Genomic DNA, 23,698 nt, shown 5'->3' on the forward strand with positions numbered 1-23,698 from the left:
CTAGTTAATAATTTGAATTTAATTAACTTTCATCTTTATAAAACAATAACAAAAAAGAAGATATGTTTGCTTTTTTCATATCTATTAAAATTTAAAAGAGGAAAAAAAAGTGAAAAAGCCAACGGCACGCAGTGTTCCTAAGTGGTCTCCATCCCAAGTACTGACTGCCCTCGACGCTGCTTAACTACGGTGATCGGACGAGAACCGCTGTATTCAGCGTGATATGGTCGTTGCCGAGAGTGCTAGTTAATAATTCGAATTTAAATTAAGTGAGACAAATTAACCATCATCTTTTTAAAACAATAACAAAAAGAAAATAAGTTTGCTCTTTTCAAATCTATTGGAATTTAAAAGAGGAAAAAAAGTGAAAAAGCCAACGGCACGCAGTATACCTAAGTGGTCTCCCTCCCAAGTAGTGACTACGCTCGACGCTGCTTAACTTCGGTTTTCGGACGAACACCGGTGTATTCAGCGTGATATGGCCGTTGCCGAGAGTGCAAGTTAATAATTTGAATTTAATTAACTTTCATCTTTATAAAACAATAACAAAAAGAAGATATGTGTGCTTTTTTCAAATCGGGTGGAATTTAATAGAGGAAACAAAAGTGAAAAACCAACGGCACGCAGTATTCCCAAGTACTGACTGCGCTCGACGCTGCTAACGTCGGCGATCGGACGAGAACCGTTGCCGAGAGTGCTAGTTAAAAATTCGAATTTAAATTAAGTGAGACAAATTAACCTTCATCTTTCTAACCTTGACATTTTACGTCACATCTGAGACCTCACAACACCGCTCCCGGATGGGGTCGAACCACCAACCTATTGGTTAACAGCCGAACGCGCTAACCATTGCGCCACGGAAGCCCAAAAATTAAATGGTCGTCATTTATTGTGCAAAAACTTTGGCTTTCTACGTTACATTTCAGATCCCACAACACCGCTCCCGGGTGGGCTCGAACCACCAACCTATTGGTTAACAGCCGAACGCTCTAACCATTGCGCCAAGGAAGCCCAAAATTTAAATGCTCGTCAGGTATTGTGTAAAAACCTTGACTTTTTACGTCACATCTGAGACCTCACAACACCGCTCCCGGATGGGCTCGAACCACCAACCTATTGCTTAACAGCCGAACGCGCTAACCATTGCGCCACGGAAGCCCAAAAGCTAAATGCTCGTCAGGTATTGTGCAAAAAACTTGACTTTTTACGTCACATCTGAGAACTCACAACACCGCTCCCGGATGGGCTCGAACCACCAACCTATTTGTTAACAGCCGAACGCGCTAACCATTGCGCCACGGAAGCCCAAAAGTTAAATACTCGTCAGGTATTGTGTAAAAACCTTGACATCTTACGTCACATCTGAGACCTCACAACACCGCTCCCGGATGGGCTCGAACCACCAACCTATTGGTTAACCGCCGAACGCGCTAACCATTGAGCCACGGAAGCTCAGAAATTAAATTGTTGTCAGGTATTGTGGAAAAACTTTGGCTTTCTACGTTACATTTGAGACCCCACAACACCTCTCCCGGGTGGGCTCGAACCACCAACCTTTCGATTAACAGCTGCACGCGCTAACCATTGTGCCACGGAAGCCCAAAAATTAAATGCTCGTCAGGTATTGTGTAAAAACCTTGACTTTTTACGTCACATCTGAGACCTCACAACACCGCTCCCGGATGGGCTCGAACCACCAACCTATTGGTTAACAGCCGAACGCGCTAACCATTGCGACACGGAAGCCCAAAAGTTAAATGCTCGTCAGGTATTATGTAAAAACCTTGACTTTTTACGTCACATCTGAGACCTCACAACACCGCTCCCGGATGGGCTCGAACCACCAACCTATTGATTAACAGCCGAACGCGCTAACCATTGCGCCACGGAAGTCCAAAAGTTAAATACTCGTCAGGTATTGTGTAAAAACCTTGACTTCTTACGTCACATCTGAGACCTCACAACACCGCTCCCGGATGGGCTCGAACCACCAACCTATTGGTTAACAGCCGAACGCGCTAACCATTGCGCCACGGAAGCCCAAAAGTTAAATGCTCGTCAGGTATTGTGTAAAAATCTTGACTTTTTACGTCACATCTGAGACCTCACAACACCGCTCCCGGATGGGGTCGAACCACCAACCTATTGGTTAACAGCCGAACGCGCTAACCATTGAGCCACGGAAGCTCAGAAATTAAATTGTTGTCAGGTATTGTGGAAAAACTTTGGCTTTCTACGTTACATTTGAGACCCCACAACACCTCTCCCGGGTGGGCTCGAACCACCAACCTTTCGATTAACAGCTGAACGCGCTAACCATTGTGCCACGGAAGCCCAAAAGCTAAATGCTCGTTAGGTATTGTGTAAAAACCTTGACTTTTTACGTCACATCTGAGACCTCACAACACCGCTCCCGGATGGGCTCGAACCACCAACCTATTGGTTAACAGCCGAACGCGCTAACCATTGCGACACGGATGCCCAAAAGTTAAATGCTCGTCAGGTATTATGTAAAAACCTTGACGTTTTACGTCACATCTGAGACGTCACAACACCGCTCCCGGATGGGGTCGAACCACCAACCTATTGGTTAACAGCCGAACGCGCTAACCATTGAACCACGGAAGCTCAGAAATTAAATTGTTGTCAGGTATTGTGGAAAAACTTTGGCTTTCTACGTTACATTTGAGACCCCACAACACCTCTCCCGGGTGGGCTCGAACCACCAACCTTTCGATTAACAGCTGAACGCGCTAACCATTGTGCCACGGAAGCCCAAAAGTTAAATGCTCGTTAGGTATTGTGTAAAAACCTTGACTTTTTACGTCACATCTGAGACCTCACAACACCGCTCCCGGATGGGCTCGAACCACCAACCTATTGGTTAACAGCCGAACGCGCTAACCATTGCGACACGGAAGCCCAAAAGTTAAATGCTCGTCAGGTATTATGTAAAAACCTTGACTTTTTACGTCACATCTGAGACCTCACAACACCGCTCCCGGATGGGGTCGAACCACCAACCTATTGGTTAACAGCCGAACGCGCTAACCATTGAGCCACGGAAGCTCAGAAATTAAATTGTTGTCAGGTATTGTGGAAAAACTTTGGCTTTCTACGTTACATTTGAGACCCCACAACACCTCTCCCGGGTGGGCTCGAACCACCAACCTTTCGATTAACAGCTGCACGCGCTAACCATTGTGCCACGGAAGCCCAAAAATTAAATGCTCGTCAGGTATTGTGTAAAAACCTTGACTTTTTACGTCACATCTGAGACCTCACAACACCGCTCCCGGATGGGCTCGAACCACCAACCTATTGGTTAACAGCCGAACGCGCTAACCATTGCGACACGGAAGCCCAAAAGTTAAATGCTCGTCAGGTATTATGTAAAAACCTTGACTTTTTACGTCACATCTGAGACCTCACAACACCGCTCCCGGATGGGGTCGAACCACCAACCTATTGGTTAACAGCCGAACGCGCTAACCATTGAGCCACGGAAGCTCAGAAATTAAATTGTTGTCAGGTATTGTGGAAAAACTTTGGCTTTCTACGTTACATTTGAGACCCCACAACACCTCTCCCGGGTGGGCTCGAACCACCAACCTTTCGATTAACAGCTGCACGCGCTAACCATTGTGCCACGGAAGCCCAAAAATTAAATGCTCGTCAGGTATTGTGTAAAAACCTTGACTTTTTACGTCACATCTGAGACCTCACAACACCGCTCCCGGATGGGCTCGAACCACCAACCTATTGGTTAACAGCCGAACGCGCTAACCATTGCGCCACGGAAGCCCAAAAATTAAATGGTCGTCAGGTATTGAGGAAAAACTTTGGCTTTCTACGTTACATTTGAGATCACACAACACCGCTCCCGGGTGGGCTCGAACCACCAACCTATTGGTTAACAGCTGAACGCGCTAACCATTGAGCCACGGAAGCTCAGAAATTAAACGGTTGTCAGGTATTGTGGAAAAACTTTGGCTTTCTACGTTACATTTGAGACCCCACAACACCTCTCCCGGGTGGGCTCGAACCACCAACCTTTCGATTAACAGCTGAACGCGCTAACCATTGCGCCACGGAAGCCCAAAAATTAGATGCTCGTCAGATATTGTGTAAAAACCTTGACTTTTTACGTCACATCTGAGACCTCACAACACCGCTCCCGGATGGGCTCGAACCACCAACCTATTGGTTAACAGCCGAACGCGCAAACCATTGCGCCACGGAAGCCCAAAAGTTAAATGCTCGTCAGGTATTGTGTAAAAACCTTGACTTTTTACGTCACATCTGAGACCTCAAAACACCGCTCCCGGATGGGCTCGAACCACCAACCTATTGGTTAACAGCCGAACGCGCTAACCATTGCGCCACGGAAGCCCAAAAGTTAAAAGCTTGTTAGGTATTGTGTAACAAGTTGGGAAAGCCAAAATATTACCTCTCCGAGTGGAGATGACTATCACTACCCCTTAAACAACCTAAATATATGCATCTATCGCTTTTTTTAATTCTTTGCAAGTGCAGGAATTGAATTTTAAAATAGTCTATTGTTCAAGCCTTTTCAATATCTCTCAATTGCTGTGGAAACTCTACTCTCTCGCTATACCTCAACCGCATTCTTAGTCTACCAGTATGATTTGTAACATTTGTCCATATCAAAGCTGAATCATACCTCGCCACACAAAAAGCAAATGTGCCCAAATCATGGAAGCCACAACCCAATCACACATAAGCTAGGCTCCCACTTAACCAAAATAATTATTAAACAGTTAAATACTCACAAAGGTTGGCAAAATCAATCTCCTTCAGTAATACGTAAGGCTTAATTATATTATTTGCCGAACAAAATTAATCGAGCAAATCTAACACTTAACTTCTTCCTTCGAAATTCTATCAAAGAATGATTCAACTGTTTAAAAAAAGGTTTTTTTCGCAAATAGGGCGCTATCATATCAACCGCAATTCCGTCATATTTAAAAAATATACATGGCCAACACTTTTTTAGACACAATAGTGGAAGTTTTAGTCTCATTTAAAACATGTAAAACAATTATTTCATCTACAAATAGCTTACACATGTCTTTTTTACCAATATCTAGCCGTTTGGATTTTTCTAAAGCAATCTTACCACCAAAATATTTTTTGATATAGAATAAATGTTCTATGTTCTTCATTTTTGAAAATATATTTTTTAGCGTTTGTAATGATTACTCTCTACACCTACACTAATCTAACAAGGAGTATAAATCCACTAGTGGAAGCGGTGTTTTTATTGAAAATATATTTTTTAAGCATTAAATCTAACTGGGAGTAATATGAAAGGAGTAGAAGCTTATCTGTCTTAGGAAATATGAAATTTTATCTTAACAGTTCGTTAAATCATAAGTTTATAACGAAAAAACGCGGAAGGGCAAAACGAGCAGACAACAACGATTTTTGGGGGTAGAAGTTTAAGAGCGCCATCTGTCGTCCGTGCCAACGTTGAACTTCCACTCGAAGGCAATGGGAAAGTGGATAAAATAATGCCATCAGCTATTTAACTGCGTCGATATATTTAACGACTTGACCCATGACATGCCCTTAACACTGGCTTCTATGAATCCTATTTATTCTTGGATGCTAGGAAACTTGGTAGACGTAACAGTCTGTACCAAGTACCCAAGCATCCTTCAATAAACGCCTGGCAACATTGTGGTACGCATGGTACAACTACAAAATAGGATGTGTATTTATCTTTCGACTCACTCCAAGCCTTTAAGCCCTCAATACAGAGGATTTGAAACACTATCGTAATTCCTAGTGTCTCGAATCTCTACGTTCCTGTCCATTATGAACAGTGCTGAGAGAATGATACATCAGAAAGAGCCATTCAAATCGAATTGCCGAAAATATTATCCATATTTTCATTTCATATAACTGAGAAAACAAATTATTATGGTTCTGAGAGGAGCTTCCCATTTTGGTTGTTGTTCTCAAAAATATATCGCAATGCACGGGCCTCGATAGATATTGGAGGCAATGAAGGAAATATATCACAATGCATGGGCCTTGATAGATACAGGAGGCAATGTAGGAAATATAACGCAATGCACGGGCCTTGATAGATATAGGAGGCAATGATTTAACGACTTCGGTACTTGGGTTTATCTTTAATATTTAAATAAATATAATTATTTTTAATTATTTTAATCGCCAGTAAATAACTTTAAAAATAGTTAAATCGTTTAAAATAAAGTTGTTCCTATTATCTTTCGAAACTTTGCTAATATTGACGTTTAAAGTGAAGGGTACCCCTCTTGCCCGCTTTTTTCAAATTTTGGGGTATATATACGTTTCGTTTCCATTATAATAATAGATAAAAACGCATTCGCTTGAACCGATGGTGGAAGCCCTGCCATTGGGAGGCTAGACGTTTCTCGTAACCCTAGCCGCTCGCCGCGTAAATCTTAAAACCAAATAAAAACGCATTCGCGTGAACCGATGGTGGAAGCCCTGCCATTGGGAGGCTAGTCGTTTCTCGTAACCCTAGCCGATCGCCGCGTATATCTTGAAACCAAACGATGACGGAGGAAAAGAAGCCAGAATGTACTGACTGGCGTCCATGTGGAATGGACAAAAGACCTGAAGATGGTGGTGCATTGAAGCTGGTGTCAATGTGGAATTGACGAAGAACAGAAGATGGTGGTGCATAGAAGCTGGTGTCAATGTGGAATTGACGAAGAACAGAAGATGGTGGTGCATAGAAGCTGGTGTCAATGTGGAATTGACGAAGAACAGAAGATGGTGGTGCATAGAAGCTGGTGTCAAGGTGAACTTGACGAAGAACAGAAGATGGTGGTGCATAGAAGCAAGCAAGTACAGACTAGTGTCCATGTGGGACGGACAAAGACTAGCAGATTGTGGTCCTTAGAAGCCAATAAGTAAAGACTGGTGTTGGTAGATGAATGGCCAAATTTCCGTGAACCGCGAACGCGTTCCGGAAATCGGGTATTTGTTTGCTCCGATTTGTAAACTGCGAACGCGGTCACGTGGGGTCTGACAGACAGACACACACACAGACAGACAGACACACACACACACAGACAGACACGGCCGGTGTAATACCTCTCCGTGACATACGTCACTCGGAGAGGTAAAAACCTTGACTTTTTACGTCACATCTGAGACCTCACAACACCGCTCCCGGATGGGCTCGAACCACCAACCTATTGGTTAACAGCCGAACGCGCTAACCATTGCGCCACGGAAGCCCAAAGTTAAATGCTCGTCAGGTATTGTGTAAAAACCTTGACTTTTTACGTCACATCTGAGACCTCACGACACCGCTCCCGGATGGGCTCGAACCACCAACCTATTGGTTAACAGCCGAACGCGCTAACCATTGAGCCACGGAAGCTCAGAAATTAAATTGTTGTCAGGTATTGTGGAAAAACTTTGGCTTTCTACGTTACATTTGAGACCCCACAACACCTCTCCCGGGTGGGCTCGAACCACCAACCTTTCGATTAACAGCTGAACGCGCAAACCATTGTGCCACGGAAGCCCAAAAATTAAATGCTCGTCAGGTATTGTGTAAAAACCTTGACTTTTTACGTCACGTCTGAGACCTCACAACACCGCTCCCGGATGGGCTCGAACCACCAACCTATTGGTTAACAGCCGAACGGGCTAACCATTGCGCCACGGAAGCCCAAAAATTAAATGGTCGTCAGGTATTGTGGAAAAACTTTGGCTTTCTACGTTACATTTGAGATCACACAACACCGCTCCCGGGTGGGCTCGAACCACCAACCTTTCGATTAACAGCTGAACGCGCTAACCATTGTGCCACGGAAGCCCAAAAGTTAAATGCTCGTTAGGTATTGTGTAAAAACCTTGACTTTTTACGTCACATCTGAGACCTCACAACACCGCTCCCGGATGGGCTCGAACCACCAACCTATTGGTTAACAGCCGAACGCGCTAACCATTGCGACACGGAAGCCCAAAAGTTAAATGCTCGTCAGGTATTATGTAAAAACCTTGACTTTTTACGTCACATCTGAGACCTCACAACACCGCTCCCGGATGGGGTCGAACCACCAACCTATTGGTTAACAGCCGAACGCGCTAACCATTGAGCCACGAAAGCTCAGAAATTAAACGGTTGTCAGGTATTGTGGAAAAAACCTTGACTTTTTACGTCACATCTGAGACGTCACAAAACCGCTCCCGGATGGGCTCGAACCACACACCTATTGGTTAACAGCCGAACGCGCTAACCTTTGAGCCACGGAAGCTCAGAAATTAAATGGTTGTCAGGTATTGTGGATAAGTTATGACTTTTTACGTTACATGTGTGACCCTACAACACCTCTTCCGGTTGGGCTCGAACCACCAACCTTTCGGTTAACAGCCGAACGCGCTAACCATTGCGCCAAGGAAGCCCAAAAATTTAATGGTCGTCAGGTATTGTGGCAAAACTTTGGCTTTCTACGTTACATTTGAGATCCCACACCACCGCTCCCGGGTGGGCTCGAACCACCAACCTATTGGTTAACAGCCGAACGCGCTAACCATTGAGCCACGGAAGCTCAGAAATTGAATGGTTGTCACGTATTGTGGATAAGTTTTGACTTTTTACGCTACATCTGAGACCCCACAACACCTCTTCCGGGTGGGCCTGAACCACCAGCCTTTCGATTAACAGTTGAACGCGCTAATAATTGCGCCACGGAAGCCCAAAAATTAAATGTTCGTCAGGTATTGTGGAAAAACTCTGACATTTTACGTTACATCTGAGACCTCACAACACCGCTCCCGGATAGGCTCTAACCACCAACCTATTGGTTAACAGCCGAACGCGCTAACCATTCAGCCACGGAAGCTCAGAAATTAAATGGTTGTCACGTATTGTGGAAAAGTTTTGACTTTTTACGCTACATCTGAGACGTCACAACACCGCTCCCGGATGGGCTCGAACCACCAACCTATTGGTTAACAGGCGAACGCGCTAACCATTGAGCCACGGAAGCTCAGAATTGAAATGGTTGTCACGTATTGCGGAAAAGTTTTGACTTTTTACGCTATATCTGAGACCCCACAACACCTCTCTCGAGTGGGCTCTAACCTTCAACCTTTCGATTAACAGCTGAACGCGCTAATCATTGCACCACGGAAGCCCAAAAATTAAATGGTCGTCAGGTGCTGTGGAAAAAACCTTGACTTTTTACGTCACATCTGAGACGTCACAACACCGCTCCCGGATGGGCTCGAACCACACACCTATTCGTTAACAGCCGAACGCGCTAACCTTTGAGCCAAGGAAGCCCAAAAATTTAATGGTCGTCAGGTATTGTGGCAAAACTTTGGCTTTCTACGTTACATTTGAGATCCCACACCACCGGTCCCGGGTGGGCTCGAACCACCAACCTATTGGTTAACAGCCGAACGCGCTAACCATTGAGCCACGGAAGCTCAGAAATTAAATGGTTGTCACGTATTGTGGATAGGTTTTGACTTTTTACACTACATCTGAGACCCCACAACACCTCTTCCGGGTGGGCTTGAACCGCCAGCCTTTCGATTAACAGTTGAACCCTTATACCAAGCTCAACCAGAGCACTTAAACCAAGCTCAACCAGAACACCTTTAACCAATCTCAACCAGAGCACAACTTTAACCAAGCTCAACCAGAGGACAACTTTAACCAAGTTCAACCAGAGGACAACTTTAACCAAGCTCAACCAGAGCACAACTTTAACTCAGCTCAACCAGAGCACAACTTTAACTCAGCTCAACCAGAGCGCAACTTTAACCAAGCTCAACCAGAGCACAACTTTAACTCAGCTCAACCAGAGCACAACTTTAACTCAGCTCAACCAGAGCACAACTTTAACTCAGCTCAACCAGAGCACAACTTTAACCAAGCTCAACCAGAGCACAAGTTTCTATCTTACGTCAACTTAGTGTCAAACCTTCGTTTCACTTAATACAAATTTTTCTACGAACCCAACTTCATTGCGAAGTGCGAATCAATTTTATCAACCTGAAGTGTAACGGTTGTTCGTTGCTTCCAAACTGCATATAGTTGCATCCAACCTTGACAAACACCACTCCTTCGGCTTCTGTAGACTCTGATGTCTTTGGGCTGGGACTCCTTTATCCCGCTCCTTGTCGCTCTCCGCCGCTGGACTTCTTGCGGCACGTTCATGTTCCCTTTCTCTCAGGCATCGGCAAAAAGCATCCATCGTGGAGTTGACTAGAGACTTGAAGATTTCCAAAATTTTTCGAAGTTCTCGAACCAAGTCCAATTTTCACAAAATTGTCCAATTAACGTAATTTTTCCCGAGCACGTAATTAGTCCCGGGCGCGTAATTATTCCCGAGCACGTAATTAGTCCCGGGTTTCGGCACCATTTTATGTTGCGACTTCCATCCCAACATAAGAGTTTGTGATACCCTTCTGATATCACATTGGCGGACTGAAACACCGATCTAAATCCCTAACTTATTTGTGTGTCTTTATTCAAAAACGAAGAAGCTCCAAATGCAATCGTCAATAATTTCTTTAATTGTTGTATTGTCTGTCAAATCATACTCAAATTAACATATCTTTACATTAATTTTCCTTAAAACACGTCCGTTTATCTAAAGTTCTAAATCTTTCTTTTACAACCTCTCTCGGCAGAGTCGGTTTGCTTTCTATATTGTCCGATGGTAACAAGCGCTCTTTTTCCATCAAGAGTCCAATACGTTCTACTCAGGCTTTGCTTTTGCTAGTTTTAACACAAAGTTCAAGTTTTACCCCCTATTATTGTTACAAAGCGATCCCCAATATTCGTCACTCCGAAGTTTTATGACTTTAAAGGGCCAGAGGGCCTTTTAACATCCTAGTAACAAAAACCATCCGTCGAACCTTTCAAATGCATTACTATAGCCTTTACAATTGTACAGTATTTCTTAGCAATTACAGGCCGTGCCATACGACAGTTCTTATTTTGGTTTAGAGTTAAATGTTATCTTAAAGGTCTTTACATAAAAAACATATCAAACATAAGTATTCATTATAAGTAAACCTTAAATAATCTTAACTAAACTGTATCTAAACTAAATTCGGACCATAAAAACCCATAACTTCTGCTTATGGGAAAAAAGGTCCTGGGAAAACCCCAGTGGGGAAAACCATTAATTTCAATCATTATTTAGGTCTAAATGACCAGGCTCGTTGTGGATCGCCGGATTCAACAATCTGAGACCCTACAACACCTCTCCCGGGTGGGCTCGAACCACCAACCTTTCGAATAACAGCTGAACGCGCTAACCATTGCGCCACGGAAGCCCAAAAATTAAATGCTCGTCAGGTATTGTGTAAAAACCTTGACTTTTTACGTCACATCTGAGACCTCACAACACCGTTCCCGGATGGGCTCGAACCACTAACCTATTGTTTAACAGCCGAACGCGCTAAACATTGCGCCACAGAAGCCCAAAAATTAAATGGTCGTCAGGTATTGTGGAAAAGTTTTGACTTTTTACGCTACATCTGAGACCCCACAACACCTCTCCCGGGTGGGCTCGAACTACCATCCTTTCGATTAACAGCTGAGCGCGCTAACCATTGCGCCACGGAACCCCAAAAATTAAATGCTCGTCAGGTATTGTGTAAAAACCTTGACTTTTTGCGTCACATCTGAGACCTCACAACACCACTCCCACAATACCTGACGAGTATTTAATTTTTGGGCTTCCGTGGCTCAATGGTTAGAGCGTTCAGCTGTTAACCAATAGGCTGGTGGTTCGAGCCCATCCGGGAGCGGTGTTGTGTGGTCTCAGATGTGAAGTAAAAAGTCAAAGTTTTACCTCAATACCTGACGACCATTTAATTTTTGGGCGTCCGTGGCGCAATGGTTAGCGCGTTCGGCTGTTAACCGAAAGGTTGGTGGTTCGAGCCCATCCGGGAGCGGTGCTGTGAGGTCTCAGATGTGAAGTAAAAAGTCAAAGTTTTACCTCAATACCAGACGACCATTTAATATTTGGGCTTCCGTTGCGCTATGGTTAGCGCGTTCGGCTGTTAACCGAAAGGTTGGTGGTTCGAGCGTACCCGGGAGCGGTGTTGTGATGTCTCAGATGTGACGTAAAAAGTCGAGGTTTTTCCACAATACCTGACGACCATTTAATATTTGGGCTTCCGTGGCGCAATGGTTAGCGCGTTCAGCAGTTAACTGAAAGGTTGGTGTTTCGAGCCCACCCAGGAGAGGTGTTGTGGGGTCTCAGATGTAGCGTAAAAAGTCAAAACTTTTTCACAATACGGGACAAACATTAATTTCTGAACTTCCGTGGCTCAATGGTTAGCGCGTTCGTCTGTTAACCAATAGGTTGGTGGTTCGAGCCCATCTGGGAGCGGTGTTGTGAGGTCTCAGATGTAACGTAAAAAGTCAAACGTTTTCCACAATAACTGACGAACCGAAAGTTTGGTGGTTCGAGCCCATCCGGGAGCGTTTTGTGGTGTCTCAGATGTAACGTGAAAAGTCAGAGTTTTTCCACAATACCTGACGAACATTTAATTTTTGGGCTTCCGTGGCGCAATGGTTAGTGCGCTCAGCTGTTATTCAAAAGGTTGGTGGTTCGAGCCCCTCCGGGAGCGTTTTGTGGGGTCTCAGATATAACGTAAAAAGTCAGAGTTTCTCCACAATACCTGACAACCAATTAATTACTGAGCTTCCGTGGCTCAATGTTTAGCGCGTTCGGCTGATAACCAACAGGTTGGTGGTTCGAGCCCATCCGGGAGCGGTGTTGTGAGGTCTCAGATGTAACGTAAAATGTCATAGTTTTTCCACAGCACCTGACGACCATTTAAATTTTGGGCTTCCGTGGCGCAATGGTTAGCGCGTTCAGCTGTTATTCAAAAGACTGGTGGTTTGAGCCCTTCCGGGAGCGGTGTTGTGAGGTCGCAAATGTGACGTAAAAAGTCAAGGATTTTCCACAATAACTGACGACCTTTTAATATTTGGGCTTCCGTTGCGCAATGGTTAGCGCGTTCGGCTGTTAACCGAAAGGTTGGTGGTTCGAGCCCACCCGGGAGCGTTGTTGTTGGATCTCTAATGTAACGTAAAAAGCCAAAGTTCTTCCACAATACCTGACGACCATTTAATTTTTGGGCGTCCGTGGCGCAATGGTTAGCGCGTTCGGCTGTTAACCGAAAGGTTGGTGGTTCGAGCCCATCCGGGAGCCGTGTTGTGACGTCTCAAATGTTACGTAAAATGTCAGAGTTTTTCCACAATACCTGACGAACATTTAATTTTTGGGCTTCCGTGGCGCAATAATTAGCGCGTCCAGCTATTAATCGAAAGGTTGGTGGTTCGAGCCCACCCGGGAGCGGTGTTGTGGGATCTCAAATGTAACGTAGAAAGCCAAAGTTTTTCTACAATACCTGACGAACATTTAATTTTTGGGCTTCCGTGGCTCAATGGTTAGAGCGTTCGGCTGTTAACCAATAGGTTGGTGGTTCGGGCCCTCCCGGGAGCGGTGTTGTGACGTCTCAGATGTAACGTAAAATGTCAGAGTTTTTCTACAATACCTGACGAACATTTAATTTTTGGGCTTCCGTGGCTCAATGGTTAGAGCTTTCGGCTGTTAACCAATAGGTTGGTGGTTCGGGCCCTCCCGGGAGCGGTGTTGTGACGTCTCAGATGTAACGTAAAATGTCAGAGTTTTTCCACAATACCTGACGAACATTTAATTTTTGGGCTTCCGTGGCTCAATGGTTAGAGCGTTCGGCTGTTAACCAATAGGTTGGTGGTTCGGGCCCTCCCGGGAGCGGTGTTGTCACGTCTCAGATGTAACGTAAAATTTCAGAGTTTTTCCACAATACCTGACGAACATTTAATTTTTGGGCTTCCGTGGCTCAATTGTTAGCGCGTTCGGCTGTTAACCAATAGGTTGGTGGTTCGAGCCCACCCGGGAGCGGTGTTTTGGGATCTCAAATGTAACGTAAAAACCCAAAGTTTTTCCACAATACCTGACGACCATTTAATTTTTGGGCGTCCGTGGCGCAATGGTTAGCGCGTTCGGCTGTTAACCGAAACGGTGGTGGTTCGAGCCCATCCGGGAGCGGTGCTGTGAGGTCTCAGATGTGAAGTAAAAAGTCAAAGTTTTACCTCAATACCTGACGACCATTTAATATTTGGGCTTCCGTTGCGCTATGGTTAGCGCGTTCGGCTGTTAACCAATAGGTTGGTGGTTCGAGCCCACCCGGGAGCGGTGTTGTGGGATCTCTAATGTAACGTAAAAACCCAAATTTTCCCACAATACCTGACGACCATTTAATTTTTGGGCGTCCGTGGCGCAATGGTTAGCGCGTTCGGCTGTTAACCGAACGGTTGGTGGTTCGAGCCCATCCGGGAGCGGTGTTTTGACGTCTCAGATGTTACGTAAAATGTCAGAGTTTTTCCACAATACCTGACGACCATTTAATATTTGGGCTTCCGTTGCGCAATGGTTAGCGCGTTCGGCTGTTAACCGAAAGGTTGGTGGTTCGAGCCCACCCGGGAGCGGTGTTGTGGGATCTCTAATGTAACGTAAAAACCCAAAGTTTATCCACACTGAAACCATTATTTTTATACTTTTTGCTTTAATTCAAGCAAATGTAACGATATTCAATCAAAAAACTGTTAAAATTAAATTTTTCAATAAGAAATCGTTGTCACGGATTTTGTATCTTGAAGAAGAAAAACATGCGATTTTTTCGGTACTTTTTTGAATGCATTTTTTTCTGGAGAAATTTTTGACCGAATTCAGCTTAATTCCCTATAAAACACTCATTAAAAGTGATTTCATCTCGATTGAACAATAAATAAAAATGTACCTCGATTTTTAATAACATTTTCAAAATCGACGTTTCACGGCCAAAGAAGCATATTTTGAGTATCTCTTCACTATTTTCAAATATAACCATTGAAACCATTATTTTTATACTTTTTGCTTTAATTCAAGCAAATGTAACGATAATCATTCAAAAAACTGTTAAAATTCAATTTTTCCATAAGAAATCGTTGTCACGGATTTTGTATCTTGAAGAAGAAAAACATGCGATTTTTTCGGTACTTTTTTGAATTCATTTTTTTCTGGAGAACTTTTTGACCGAATTCAGCTTAATTCCCTATAAAACACTCATTAAAAGTGATTTCATCTCGATTGAACAATAAAAAAAAATGTACCTCGATTTTTAATAACATTTTCAAAATCGACGTAACTCGGCCTAAGAAAAACATTTTGAGTATTTGTTCACTATTTTCAAATATAACCACTGAAACCACTATTTTTGTAATTTTTGCGTTAATTCAAGCAAATGTAACGATATTCATTCAACAAACTGTTAAAATTCAATTTTAAATAAGAAATCGTTGTCACGGATTTTGTATCTTGAAGAAAAAAAACATGCGATTTTTTCGGTACACTTTTAAATGCATTTTTTTCTGGAGAAATGTTTGAACGAATTCAGCATAATTCCCTATAAAACACTCATTAAAAGTGATTTCATCTCGATTGAATAATAATTAAAAATGTACCTCGATTTTTAATAACATTTTAAAAATCGACGTTTCACCGCCAACGAAGCATATTTTGAGTATTTCTTCACTATTTACAAATATATTCACTGAAACCATTATTTTTATACTTTTTGCTTTAATTCAAGCAAATATAACGATATTCAATCAAAAAACTGTTAAAATTAAATTTTTCAATAAGAAATCGTTGTCACAGATTTTTTATCTTGAAGAAGAAAAACATGCGATTTTTTCGGTACTTTTTTGAATTCATTTTTTTCTGGAGAACTTTTTGACAGAATTCAGCTTAATTCCCTATAAAACACTCATTAAAAGTGATTTCATCTCGATTGAACAATAAATAAAAATGTACCTCGATTTTTAATAACATTTTCAAAATCGACGTAACTCGGCCTAAGAAAAACATTTTGAGTATTTGTTCACTATTTTCAAATATAACCACTGAAACCACTATTTTTGTAATTTTTGCGTTAATTCAAGCAAATGTAACGATATTCATTCAACAAACTGTTAAAATTCAATTTTAAATAAGAAGTCGTTGTCACGGATTTTGTATCTTGAAGAAAAAAAACATGCGATTTTTTCGGTACACTTTTAAATGCATTTTTTTCTGGAGAAATGTTTGAACGAATTCAGCATAATTCCCTATAAAACACTCATTAAAAGTGATTTCATCTCGATTGAATAATAATTAAAAATGTACCTCGATTTTTAATAACCTTTTAAAAATCGACGTTTCACCGCCAACGAAGCATATTTTGAGTATTTCTTCACTATTTACAAATATATTCACTGAAACCATTATTTTTATACTTTTTGCTTTAATTCAAGCAAATATAACGATATTCAATCAAAAAACTGTTAAAATTAAATTTTTCAATAAGAAATCGTTGTCACAGATTTTTTATCTTGAAGAAGAAAAACATGCGATTTTTTCGGTACTTTTTTGAATTCATTTTTTTCTGGAGAACTTTTTGACCGAATTCAGCTTAATTCTCTATAAAACACTCATTAAAAGTGATTTCATCTCGATTGAACAATAAATAAAAATGTACCTCGATTTTTAATAACATTTTCAAAATCGACGTTTCACGGCCCAAGAAGCATACTTTGAGTATTTCTTCACTATTTTCAAATATATTCACTGAAACCATTATTTTTATACTTTTTGCTTTAATTCAAGCAATGTAACGATATTCATTCAAAAAACTGTTAAAATTCAATTTTCAATAAGAAATCGTTGTCACGAATTTTGTATCTTGAAGAAGAAAAACATGCGATTTTTCGGAACTTTTTTGAATGCATTTTTTTCGGGATAAATTTTTGACCGAATTCAGCTTAATTGCCTATAAAACACTCAATAAAAGTGATTTCATCTCGATTGAACAATAAATAAAAATGTACCTTGATTTTTAATAACATTTTCAAAATCGACGTAACTCGGCCTAAAAAAAACATTTTGAGTATTTGTTCACTATTTTCAAATATAACCACTGAAACCATTATTTTTGTAATTTTTGCGTTAATTCAAGCAAATGTAACGATATTCATTCAACAAACTGTTAAAATTCAATTTTAAATAAGAAATCGTTGTCACGGATTTTGTATCTTGAAGAAAAAAAACATGCGATTTTTTCGATACACTTTTAAATGCATTTTTTTCTGGAGAAATGTTTGAACGAATTCAGCTTAATTCCCTATAAAACACTCATTAAAAGTGATTTCATCTCGATTGAATAATAATTAAAAATGTACCTCGATTTTAAATAACATTTTAAAAATCGACGTTTCACCGCCAACGAAGCATATTTTGAGTATTTCTTCAATATTTTTAAATATAACCACTGAAACCATTATTTTTGTAATTTTTGCGTTAATTCAAGCAAATGTAACGATATTCATTCAACAAACTGTTAAAATTCAATTTTAAATAAGAAATCGTTGTCACGGATTTTGTATCTTGAAGAAAAAAAACATGCGATTTTTTCGGTACACTTTTGAATGCATTTTTTTCTGGAGAAATGTTTGACCAAATTCAGCTTAATTCCCTATAAAACACTCATTGAAAGTGATTTCATCTCGATTGAACAATAAGTAAAAATTTACCTCGATTTTTAATAACATTTTCAAAATCGACGTTTCACGGCCAAAGAAGCTTACTTTGAGTATTTCTTCACTATTTTCAAATATATTCATTGAAACCATTATTTTTATACTTTTTGCTTTAATTCAAGCAATGTAACGATATTCATTCAAAAAACTGTTAAAATTCAATTTTCAATAAGAAATCGTTGTCACGGATGTTGTATCTTGAAGAAGAAAAACATGCGATTTTTTCGGTACTTTTTTAATTCATTTTTTTCTGGAGAAATTTTTGACCGAATTCAGCTTAATTCCCTATAAAACACTCAATAAAAGTGATTTCATCTCGATTGAACAATAAATAAAAATGTACCTTGATTTTTAATAACATTTTCAAAATCGACGTTTCACGGCCAAAGAAGCATATTTTGAGTATTTCTTCACTATTTTCAAATATAACCATTGAAACCATTATTTTTATACTTTTTGCTTTAATTCAAGCAAATGTAACGATAATCATTCAAAAAACTGTTAAAATTCAATTTTTCCATAAGAAATCGTTGTCACGGATTTTGTATCTTGAAGAAGAAAAACATGCGATTTTTTCGGTACTTTTTTGAATTCATTTTTTTCTGGAGAACTTTTTGACCGAATTAAGCTTAATTCCCTATAAAACACTCATTAAAAGTGATTTCATCTCGATTGAACAATAAAAAAAAATGTACCTCGATTTTTAATAACATTTTCAAAATCGACGTAACTCGGCCTAAGAAAAACATTTTGAGTATTTGTTCACTATTTTCAAATATAACCACTGAAACCACTATTTTTGTAATTTTTGCGTTAATTCAAGCAAATGTAACGATATTCATTCAACAAACTGTTAAAATTCAATTTTAAATAAGAAATCGTTGTCACGGATTTTGTATCTTGAAGAAAAAAAACATGCGATTTTTTCGGTACACTTTTAAATGCATTTTTTTCTGGAGAAATGTTTGAACGAATTCAGCATAATTCCCTATAAAACACTCATTAAAAGTGATTTCATCTCGATTGAATAATAATTAAAAATGTACCTCGATTTTTAATAACATTTTAAAAATCGACGTTTCACCGCCAACGAAGCATATTTTGAGTATTTCTTCACTATTTACAAATATATTCACTGAAACCATTATTTTTATACTTTTTGCTTTAATTCAAGCAAATATAACGATATTCAATCAAAAAACTGTTAAAATTAAATTTTTCAATAAGAAATCGTTGTCACAGATTTTTTATCTTGAAGAAGAAAAACATGCGATTTTTTCGGTACTTTTTTGAATTCATTTTTTTCTGGAGAACTTTTTGACAGAATTCAGCTTAATTCCCTATAAAACACTCATTAAAAGTGATTTCATCTCGATTGAACAATAAATAAAAATGTACCTCGATTTTTAATAACATTTTCAAAATCGACGTTTCACGGCCAAAGAAGCATACTTTGAGTATTTCTTCACTATTTTCAAATATATTCACTGAAACCATTATTTTTATACTTTTTGCTTTAATTCAAGCAATGTAACGATATTCATTCAAAAAACTGTTAAAATTCAATTTTCAATAAGAAATCGTTGTCACGAATTTTGTATCTTGAAGAAGAAAAACATGCGATTTTTTCGGAACTTTTTTGAATGCATTTTTTTCTGGAGAAATTTTTGACCGAATTCAGCTTAATTCCCTATAAAACACTCATTAAAAGTGATTTCATCTCGATTGAACAATAAATAAAAATGTACCTCGATTTTTAATAACATTTTCAAAATCGACGTTTCACGGCCAAAGAAGCATATTTTGAGTATTTCTTCACTATTTTCAAATATAACCATTGAAACCATTATTTTTATACTTTTTGCTTTAATTCAAGCAAATGTAACGATAATCATCCAAAAAACTGTTAAAATTCAATTTTTCCATAAGAAATCGTTGTCACGGATTTTGTATCTTGAAGAAGAAAAACATGCGATTTTTTCGGTACTTTTTTGAATGCATTTTTTTCTGGAGAAATTTTTGACCGAATTCAGCTTAATTCCCTATAAAACACTCATTAAAAGTGATTTCATCTCGATTGAACAATAAATAAAAATGTACCTCGATTTTTAATAACATTTTCAAAATCGACGTTTCACGGCCATAGAAGCATATTTTGAGTATTTCTTCACTATTTTCAAATATAACCATTGAAACCATTATTTTTATACTTTTTGCTTTAATTCAAGCAAATATAACGATAATCATTCAAAAAACTGTTAAAATTCAATTTTTCCATAAGAAATCGTTGTCACGGATTTTGTATCTTGAAGAAGAAAAACATGCGATTTTTTCGGTACTTTTTTGAATGCATTTTTTTCGGGATAAATTTTTGACCGAATTCAGCTTAATTGCCTATAAAACACTCAATAAAAGTGATTTCATCTCGATTGAACAATAAATAAAAATGTACCTCGATTTTTAATAACATTTTCAAAATCGACGTAACTCGGCCTAAGAAAAACATTTTGAGTATTTCTTCAATATTTTCAAATATAACCACTGAAACCATTATTTTTGTAATTTTTGCGTTAATTCAAGCAAATGTAACGATATTCATTCAACAAACTGTTAAAATTCAATTTTAAATAAGAAATCGTTGTCACGGATTTTGTATCTTGAAGAAAAAAAACATGCGATTTTTTCGGTACACTTTTGAATGCATTTTTTTCTGGAGAAATGTTTGACCGAATTCAGCTTAATTCCCTATAAAACACTCATTGAAATTGATTTCATCTCGATTGAACAATAATTAAAAATTTACCTCGATTTTTAATAACATTTTCAAAATCGACGTTTCACTGCCAAAGAAGCTTACTTTGAGTATTTGTTCACTGTTTTCAAATATAACCACTGAAACCATTATTTTTGTAATTTTTGCGTTAATTCAAGCAAATGTAACGATATTCATTCAACAAACCGTTAAAATTCAATTTTAAATAAGAAATCGTTGTCACGGATTTTGTATCTTGAAGAAAAAAAACATGCGATTTTTTCGGTACACTTTTAAATGCATTTTTTTCTGGAGAAATGTTTGAACGAATTCAGCTTAATTCCCTATAAAACACTCATTAAAAGTGATTTCATCTCGATTGAATAATAATTAAAAATGTACCTCGATTTTAAATAACATTTTAAAAATCGACGTTTCACCGCCAACGAAGCATATTTTGAGTATTTCTTCAATATTTTCAAATATAACCACTGAAACCATTATTTTTGTAATTTTTGCGTTAATTCAAGCAAATGTAACGATATTCATTCAACAAACTGTTAAAATTCAATTTTAAATAAGAAATCGTTGTCACGGATTTTGTATCTTGAAGAAAAAAAACATGCGATTTTTTCGGTACACTTTTGAATGCATTTTTTTCTGGAGAAATGTTTGACCAAATTCAGCTTAATTCCCTATAAAACACTCATTGAAAGTGATTTCATCTCGATTGAACAATAATTAAAACTTTACCTCGATTTTTAATAACATTTTCAAAATCGACGTTTCACGGCCAAAGAAGCTTACTTTGAGTATTTCTTCACTATTTTCAAATATATTCATTGAAACCATTATTTTTATACTTTTTGCTTTAATTCAAGCAATGTAACGATATTCATTCAAAAAACTGTTAAAATTCAATTTTCAATAAGAAATCGTTGTCACGGATGTTGTATCTTGAAGAAGAAAAACATGCGATTTTTTCGGTACTTTTTTGAATTCATTTTTTTCTGGAGAAATTTTTGACCGAATTCAGCTTAATTCCCTATTATTATTTTTGTAATTTTTGCGTTAATTCAAGCAAATGTAACGATATTCATTCAACAAACCGTTAAAATTCAATTTTAAATAAGAAATCGTTGTCACGGATTTTGTATCTTGAAGAAAAAAAACATGCGATTTTTTCGGTACACTTTTAAATGCATTTTTTTCTGGAGAAATGTTTGAACGAATTCAGCTTAATTCCCTATAAAACACTCATTAAAAGTGATTTCATCTCGATTGAATAATAATTAAAAATGTACCTCGATTTTAAATAACATTTTAAAAATCGACGTTTCACCGCCAACGAAGCATATTTTGAGTATTTCTTCAATATTTTCAAATATAACCACTGAAACCATTATTTTTGTAATTTTTGCGTTAATTCAAGCAAATGTAACGATATTCATTCAACAAACTGTTAAAATTCAATTTTAAATAAGAAATCGTTGTCACGGATTTTGTATCTTGAAGAAAAAAAACATGCGATTTTTTCGGTACACTTTTGAATGCATTTTTTTCTGGAGAAATGTTTGACCAAATTCAGCTTAATTCCCTATAAAACACTCATTGAAAGTGATTTCATCTCGATTGAACAATAATTAAAACTTTACCTCGATTTTTAATAACATTTTCAAAATCGACGTTTCACGGCCAAAGAAGCTTACTTTGAGTATTTCTTCACTATTTTCAAATATATTCATTGAAACCATTATTTTTATACTTTTTGCTTTAATTCAAGCAATGTAACGATATTCATTCAAAAAACTGTTAAAATTCAATTTTCAATAAGAAATCGTTGTCACGGATGTTGTATCTTGAAGAAGAAAAACATGCGATTTTTTCGGTACTTTTTTGAATTCATTTTTTTCTGGAGAAATTTTTGACCGAATTCAGCTTAATTCCCTATAAAACACTCAATAAAAGTGATTTCATCTCGATTGAACAATAAATAAAAATGTACCTCGATTTTTAATAACATTTTCAAAATCGACGTAACTAGGCCTAAGAAAAACATTTTGAGTATTTGTACACAATTTACAAATATATTCACTGAAACCATTATTTTTATACTTTTTGCTTTAATTCAAGCAAATGTAACGACATTCATTCAAAAAACTGTTAAAATTAAATTTTTCAATAAGAAATCGTTGTCACGGATTTTGTATCTTGAAGAAAAAAAACATGCGATTTTTTCGGTACACTTTTGAATGCATTTTTTTCTGGAGAAATGTTTGACCGAATTCAGCTTAATTCCCTATAAAACACTCATTGAAATTGATTTCATCTCGATTGAACAATAATTAAAAATTTACCTCGATTTTTAATAACATTTTCAAAATCGACGTTTCACTGCCAAAGAAGCTTACTTTGAGTATTTGTTCACTGTTTTCAAATATAACCACTGAAACCATTATTTTTGTAATTTTTGCGTTAATTCAAGCAATGTAACGATATTCATTCAAAAAACTGTTAAAATTCAATTTTCAATAAGAAATCGTTGTCACGGATGTTGTATCTTGAAGAAGAAAAACATGCGATTTTTTCGGTACACTTTTGAATGCATTTATTTCTGGAGAAATTTTTGACCGAATTCAGCTTAATTCCCTATAAAACACTCAATAAAAGTGATTTCATCTCGATTGAACAATAAATAAAAATGTACCTCGATTTTTAATAGCATTTTCAAAATCGACGTAACTCGGCCTAAGAAAAACATTTTGAGTATTTGTTCACTATTTACAAATATATTCACTGAAACCATTATTTTTATACTTTTTGCTTTAATTCAAGCAAATGTAACGATATTCATTCAACAAACTGTTAAAATTCAATTGTAAATAAGAAATCGTTGTCACGGATTTTGGATCTTGAAGAAAAAAAACATGCGATTTTTTCGGTACACTTTTGAATGCATTTTTTTCTGGAGAAATGTTTGACCGAATTCAGCTTAATTCCCTATAAAACACTCATTGAAATTGATTTCATCTCGATTGAACAATAATTAAAAATTTACCTCGATTTTTAATAACATTTTCAAAATCGACGTTTCACTGCCAAAGAAGCTTACTTTGAGTATTTGTTCACTGTTTTCAAATATAACCACTGAAACCATTATTTTTGTAATTTTTGCGTTAATTCAAGCAAATGTAACGATATTCATTCAACAAACCGTTAAAATTCAATTTTAAATAAGAAATCGTTGTCACGGATTTTGTATCTTGAAGAAAAAA

At 38.0% G+C, this 23,698-nt stretch overlaps 2 pseudogenes; both read right to left on the reverse strand.

The window, feature by feature from the left end:
- Window positions 1-116: 116 nt before the first annotated feature.
- Window positions 117-235, reverse strand: LOC149582416 (5S ribosomal RNA; annotated as a pseudogene).
- Window positions 236-371: 136 nt separating this feature from the next.
- LOC149582417 (5S ribosomal RNA) lies at window positions 372-490 on the reverse strand (annotated as a pseudogene).
- Window positions 491-23,698: the final 23,208 nt, after the last annotated feature.

Source organism: Phalangium opilio, unplaced genomic scaffold (assembly GCF_054372755.1).
Source record: "Phalangium opilio isolate 3A_F unplaced genomic scaffold, DU_Popi_V2 ptg001675l_1, whole genome shotgun sequence".
In the NCBI taxonomy this organism is placed as follows: Eukaryota; Metazoa; Arthropoda; class Arachnida; order Opiliones; family Phalangiidae; genus Phalangium; species Phalangium opilio.